This window comes from Raphanus sativus, chromosome 6, assembly GCF_000801105.2.
Source record: "Raphanus sativus cultivar WK10039 chromosome 6, ASM80110v3, whole genome shotgun sequence".
In the NCBI taxonomy this organism is placed as follows: Eukaryota; Viridiplantae; Streptophyta; class Magnoliopsida; order Brassicales; family Brassicaceae; genus Raphanus; species Raphanus sativus.
This window is the reverse complement of record NC_079516.1, coordinates 10778749-10786187: the sequence shown is the minus strand read 5'-3', so window position 1 is coordinate 10786187 and position 7439 is coordinate 10778749. Positions and strand designations below refer to the sequence as shown.

The 7439-nt window shown below is 28.2% G+C and overlaps 1 pseudogene; it reads left to right on the top strand.

Moving 5' to 3' along the window:
* The first annotated feature begins 5046 nt into the window (after positions 1–5046).
* Positions 5047–6601, top strand: LOC108807603 (synaptotagmin-3-like; annotated as a pseudogene).
* Positions 6602–7439: the final 838 nt, after the last annotated feature.

The following is a 7439-nucleotide window of genomic DNA, read 5'->3' as shown; positions in this document are numbered from 1 at the left end:
AAAAAATATCATGACAGTGTATATAAAATGTAAAACTCGCATTCTTGATTTATATAGTCAAGTCCACATATGAAGTTCAGAATCTTGAACATGTCATTTCATAAGATAAATTAATCCGACTTTTAGGTTGTAAATTAAAGTGTCAATATCTCTTTTGCTAAGATATTTTAATGCACAAAATGAAAAGTTAATAAATAAATAAAGGAATATATAGTTGTGAATATTCTGCATCATTAATGATTCAATATTAGTTGTTAGGCAACATTAATAGGTTCAAAAAATAGTTTCTAAAAACGTTTAATATGGGAATATTCGTTTGCTTAATAAATATCACTATTTAAATTAAATTAATAATGACATACTTTTAATATTAGAAAAAATTAAGGAAATATCAAAAATGTACTTCAATATAATAGTTAGATATTATTTATTACTCTGTTTTTGTCAGATTAAAGCCCGGATACAAATATATACAGTATATATATATATATTATAATATTAAGTGAACAATAATTATATAAATAAAACATGGATAATAAAACGGTGCATAAGACAATATAATAGGAAAGGCTTTAGTTCTTTTTATCATGGACAAATCCCATTAAAATCTCAACAGATTTGTCTAGAAAAAAATGAAGCAAAACTGAATGATGGCAAAAGGAAAACTGAATGTTGAGAAGAAGAATAAATGATTAGAATTACTTTACATATATCACTTTATGGAAATATTAAATATAATACGGTTAAGGTTAATCGGTTGCTTTTAATAAAACAAATAACAGTATATTTATGTTGATTTCTAGGATTAACTCAGTGACATAAGGTCGTAATTATTTAAGAAAATTCAGGTCAATTTCAATTTGTACTTCTGTTTTAATAGTTTAGATAGTTTATATCTTGGATTTTAACTCGAAAAATAGCTAGCTATTGAAGTATATAAATTGATTTAAATACATTTGAATATCTGAAAATATTGTTTCGGTAAGGCTTTGGTTATGGTTCTATAGATTACCAAAATTGGTAAATCTGTTTGGATATATTATCTAGTTCGGTTCAATTTGGTAATACTTTTTGTTCAGATTTGTTAAATGAAAGTTGATATTATAAATTTCCATTAATTGTTTGTCCAATAAAATGTATTTTTTTTTGAAGTTGACATTGATTTAATTGAGAAGTTGATGAATGTATTTAATCAAATTTAATTTTAGAAACACATTAATGTAAGTGGAAAAGACAAAGCATTAAAATATGAAGTATTATTTTAATTGTGTATTTAATTCAAATTTAATTTTGAAAAACACATTAATCAAAGTGGAAAAGACAAAACATTAAAATAGGAAATATTATTTAATGTCAGTTGCATAGAAATGTAAACTGAAAACTAAGGGGTATTCTATATGGTTACTTCTCTTTTAATAATATAGATAGTGATAATTAGGTTGTTGATCTGTGATTGTGGTTTGGTTAGTTAAATTAAGCATATTAAGTGGTTTCAGTTGTGATATTATAAATTTCCCAAAATATGGTTGAAATCACGAACTATTGGGTGTGTGTGTCACAGCCCGTTTCAAAATGAGTTTTTTTTTTATATTTTGATTGAATTTAAAAATATTTGAAAGATATTTTTTACATATTATAATATGATTCTCAATAATATACCATAATATTGTTTTAGTTAAAAGAATATTCCTTTGATTAGAGAATACGGTAAAAGATTTCTTGATATTAACATAATAGTTAACATAATAGTGGTAAAAGATTTTTATTGTATGGGGTGATTTAGTGGATTGCCCACAAATGAGACTCAAATTAAAAATTTGCACTCGATGTGACAATTAAGGTAGAAAACATACAATTGTGTTGGACAACGGACGAAAATACCTTGTACTTTGGGGACAGCTTCTGACGCGTCATATGAAAAGAACAGTGTGTCAGCTTGGCAGCTTGTCGTAGGTGTACCTAGAAGCCTTTCTTCCACACATTCTTTTGGTTTTTATGTTAATTTTAGTTTTTCTTTTCAACCACTCATCTTTTCTTCACACATTCTTTTTATTTTCATCTCATTACAATTTTTTTTTAAATTCCAGTTCACTTTCTTCTTCCTCTGATCTCTGAAAAATTATGATCTAAATTTCAAACAATCTCACTGAAAATATATCACAACATTCTTTTCTCAAAATTTAATTTGCTGTGAAATCGGATCTTTTACAGAAAGTTCATAAAGTTTTATTTTCAAATTTGAATAACATTTATGTTAATCAATATTTTATTAGTTACCATATACTATATGTTTTAACATATCTTCAGGTTTTATACTATCTTGGAATAATATATATATATATATTATATATACTTTTAGTTGTTACAAATATGTTGTAGCTAATTGATAAATGATTTTAAGATGTAACAAAATAGTTGTCATTAGTCGGTAATTAAATTGTTAATCGATACATGATTTATTAACGAAAAATTTTATCCGACACATAATTTGTTTGTTGTTAGGTGGTTTGTTACATGATACATAATTTTTAGTCAGTACATTGTTTGGAGCAGATAAGATCCAATATATCAACTAATGATAACACTTTTAACTGTTTTGGTGTGAAAGAATGAATATTAACTACTATGTATGTTTTATTTTTCTAACACATTAAATTTATTGGACACAAATTTTCATTCATCATCGTAGTCAACAAAACCTTATATTATTGTGTCGACTATAAGAATTGCTAAACCATGTATCATGTGATAAATTGAAAATCATGAAATAATTAACTATTCATCAGCTAACAAAACATGTATCAAATAACATATTATGAATCATATAAATTAATAAACCATGTAGAATGTAACAAAACACATATAAGCTTACTAAGAGCATCTTTATCGGTGTAATTGAACACATCTTAGAGCATTATAATAAAAGAAAAAAATTAAAATAGTGATTAGAGATGTGTGGTTCGAGTGTTCCGCTATAAGCATTTTGGGGATGTTATTATGTTGACGTGGTACAATTTCATTGGTTCTTTTTTTTTTGGAAAATGAAATAATTTTTTCATTTGTTGGAAAAATAGAAAACGAGAACTGGGTTTGTCCGGAAAAAGTGCCTATTTCAACATGAACTTTACGCGTCGTGCCTATTTCTTCACGAACTTTGTAGTAGTGCATATTTCACACTGAACTAAACAATTTTTTTAAAATACTATATGAACTTTATGCGCCGTGTCTATTCCTTCACGAACTTTATAGTAGTGCGTATTTCACACTGAACTAAACAAAAATAAAAAAATACTACATAGACTCTCAAAATCGTGCTTATTTTAATATTGAGTGTTAAATGTGTTAGTCATCCGTTAATTTATCAAAACAACGTTATTTTGTATAAATTTTGTGAAATTAAAAATTAAAAATAAAAAATAAAATATACGTTCAAAATCGTGCTTATATATATTGACTGTCAAAGGTAATAGTCATCATTGAATTTATCAAAAAACTATTTTGGATGCATTCTATGAAATCATCCGTCGTTTTTTAATTTTTTCAATTTTACAAAAAAATCTGTCCAAAATGATGTTTTGATAAATTAATGTATGACTAACACATTTCACTTGCTGACAAAGAAAGACTAACACTTTTGACGGTCAATATATATATATATAATATAATCACGATTTTGAGTGTCAAAAGTGTTAGTATTTTTTTGTCAGCAAATCAAAGGTGTTAGTCATATATATATGTACATTAACCGTCAAAAGTATTAGTATTTTTCTGTTTAGAAAATCAAAAGTGTTAGTCATACATTAATTTATCAAAATAACGGATGACTAACACTTTTAACCATCAAATATAAATAATAACGATTTTGAGAGTCTATGTAGTATTTTCTCAAGACTAACACTTTTGACAGTCAAATATATATATATATAATATACCGTTAAAAGTGTTAGTCATACATTAATTTATCAAAACAATGTCATTTTGGATAGATTTTGTAAAATTAAAAAATGACGAATAATTTCATAGAATTTAACCAAAATAAAGTCTTTTGGTAAATTAAAGGATGAATGTTACATTTGACAGTAAATATATATAAGCACGATTTTAAGAGTAAATTTTTTTATTTTTAGTTTCACAAAATTTATTCAAAATGACGCTATTTTGATAAATTAACGGATGATTAACACATTTAATGTTCAATATTGAAATAAGCACGATTTTGAGAGTCTATGTAGTATTTTTTTTATTTTTGTTTAGTTCAATGTGAAATACGCACTACTATAAAGTTCGTGAAGGAATAGACACTACGCATAAAGTTCATATAGTATTTTAAAAAATTTTGTTTAGTTTTAGTGTGAAATACGCACTACTACAAAGTTCGTGAAGGAATAGGCACGACGCGTAAAGTTCATGTTGAAATAGGCACTTTTTCCGGGTTTGTCCCGATTTCTCTCTCGGGGCGACAGAGACCAAACCATCGCGAAATCTGATTTCTCTAAGTTTTCCGGCAAAATCGATCTCTGGTCGACGGCGTAACCGTTATCAGCTTTTTATTTGGTCGAATCCGTTCATTTACCGTCTTCTGCTTGGCGAAATTCTCTTCATCTCTTTCGTCCCCCTGTGTTGATGATGAAGTCAAGGAGCTTCGGTTTCATGATTCTGAATCTTCTGATGGTTTCAGCTTCGATCTTACCTCAGCTCAGGTGGCTGTCTTTTCGCCTTCAATTTTGTCTTCTTTTTTTTCTTATCTCAGAAGAAACGGACGGCTTAGAAAATGAATGTTTGTTCCTTGATTAGAGAAAAGTAATTGAAGGCGATTCTGTAGAACTAGATCTCTTGCATGCGATTTTCGTTTTCAGAATTTTTTTAAAAAATTTTCTTGATCTTTCATGCTCGCTTTGTTCCTCTTCCTATGTTTCAGTTCAAGTTAGCATATAGAGATATGAAATAGAAGAGATGCAATCTGTGGCATCACAATCTATAAATAAGCATGCTTTCGTGATCTTGGATTAATTTGGGTTTTTATTTCTGAGTTTCTGACATAAACAAATGGCTGCAGGAACGGCAAGATAACTGGCGTCACAACGTGCAAGCTCGGCTCAGGTATGTTTAGTTTGTAGAAGTCTTTGACTGGGAAAAGGTCTCTCAGCATCTATCTTCCTCCAGTTCAATGTATTTGTGTACTCCCCTTACTAAAACCTGATCTCTTTCTAATGAAACAGGTTGGTGGACATGACAGATTGGGAATGCAGATGATCCCCTTGAAGAAAATTAACCATGGGGAGAAGAAGGTGTTTAACCTGGATTTGATCAAGAATTCGAGTATTGTTATGGATGTACCAGAGAAGAAACAGAGAGGAAGATTAGAGTTAGACCTCAGGTATGTGCCATTCAGAGATGAAAGCCTCTACTCTCGGTTGCAATCCAATCAGCCAAAGATGTCGAGGGAAAGAAGAAATATACAAATCCTTATGCTCTTGTTCTCTTCAGAGGAGAAAAGAAGAGAACAAAGGTATATAATCATAAAGCTTGCATTGTGCTCAGAGGCTAAAATAATACCTTTTAATAATGATTTGAGAGCTATGTTTACTTGATCAGATTTTGAAGAAGACAAGAGACCCGAGATGGAACGAGGAGTTCCAGTTCACACTAGAAGAGCCGCCACTGAAAGAGAGTATACGAGTTGAGGTCATGGGTAAAGGAACCGGTTTTCACTTTCGTTCCAAGGTAAATATATTCTTATGTCTTGACCAGAGCTTTGCTAGAGATTCCGTTTTAATGTTTTTGTTTGGCTTCAACTCAAATCTTGGCTTTATCTTTAATGTTTTTGTTTGGCTTCAACTCAAATCTTGGCTTTATCTTTATATATAGGAGGAACTGGGACTTTAATCATTAATCTGGAAGATGTAGTTGTCAATGGACGGATTAACCAGAAATACCATCTTATCAATTCCAGAAATGGTGTTATTCACATCATTCTTCTTTGTATTCATTAAATAAAATGTTTGTGTACTTTACTTAATATGTTTGTTTCTTTTTATGTTTTTTATTTCTATCTTTCATTTTTTTCATAATATTTTGGAATTGTATTTTTGGTATCTTTTTATTTTCAAATAAAATTTAGTATTATTTTTTTATGTTTTCAATTTAAAAATTATTTTTATAATTTTAGAAATTATTATATGTTTTAATATTATTAAATTATATAATTATTAAGATACAAGTTCTATATCCTCTCACTTATCCCACTACTAATTATTACTAAACTTCATCTCTTATATTATTTTATTAATTTTTCACACCTAAGCTATATCCTCCCACTTATTCCATTAAGGATGCTCTAATAAAAAATAGGAAGTGTGCTATTTGTCTGCAGAATGCACAGCTGCAATTCAGACTTTGTGTCAGACGTAGAGCCATGCAGCTGCAGTAGGAATAAGGGTAATTTTGGAACATAAATAGTTTCAGCAAATGAGGGACACTTTCCTAATTATGTGGTCGTTTAGATGCATGGACACCAATTTTCTCTTCTTGTATAATATTTTTTAGTCAATTTTCTCAATGCAGATCAAATACTGTTTAAGTTTAGAAGAATATATTAATAACCCGATGATTCTGATTTTCTTTATTGAATAGTCATTAGTCAACCATCTTTATCTTCTCCAAGTGTGCACTGTAACAAAGGTTTACAAAGATATAACCATTATTTACAAAAGGTATACTATTGACTTGTGGAGGCTGACACAATCTCCACGAGAAGGACTAATACATGACACAAACAAACTAATCTAAAACAAAACACTATTAGTAATATAAAAAGAATCGTCGTTCATGGCTACATCATTAATACCACCCTAAATGTTTATGTTGTAAATAGTAAAAGTACAGTAAACATTTAATGTAATAAACCTGTCGAACAAATACAAGTTGAATTGATATTGGATGTATGTCTTGGCAATATAGAAGTCACTATATGAAAGCCTTTAGTCAAAAAAAAAATATAGAAGTCACGATTTATAAGTTGTTGGAATGTGGAACTTAATTGTGATATTTATATGTATCTCATATATATGGTATAAAAATAAATAATAGGACAACTAAATGTGATGAATTTTTAGGAGATGGTCCAAAATGAAATATCACACTGAAAAAAGTCATAACTTCTTTTTTAATATAGTAACTAGATTATGATCCGTCATTTCGAATGGCGGGTATAGTTTTTGTTTTATTTTTACTTAATTATTATATTTGTGTTTTTTTGTAATTATATTTTAATTAATATTAATTTAATTTAATATAATTTTGATAACTATATTAAATATGTCAATTTGGATAATTATATACTTGTGCCATTGCATTTCATAAATTATTTTTAAACTTTATTCTTACAGAGTTTGCAACATATTATATTTTCTTTATAGTTAACTAATATAATTAGTCGA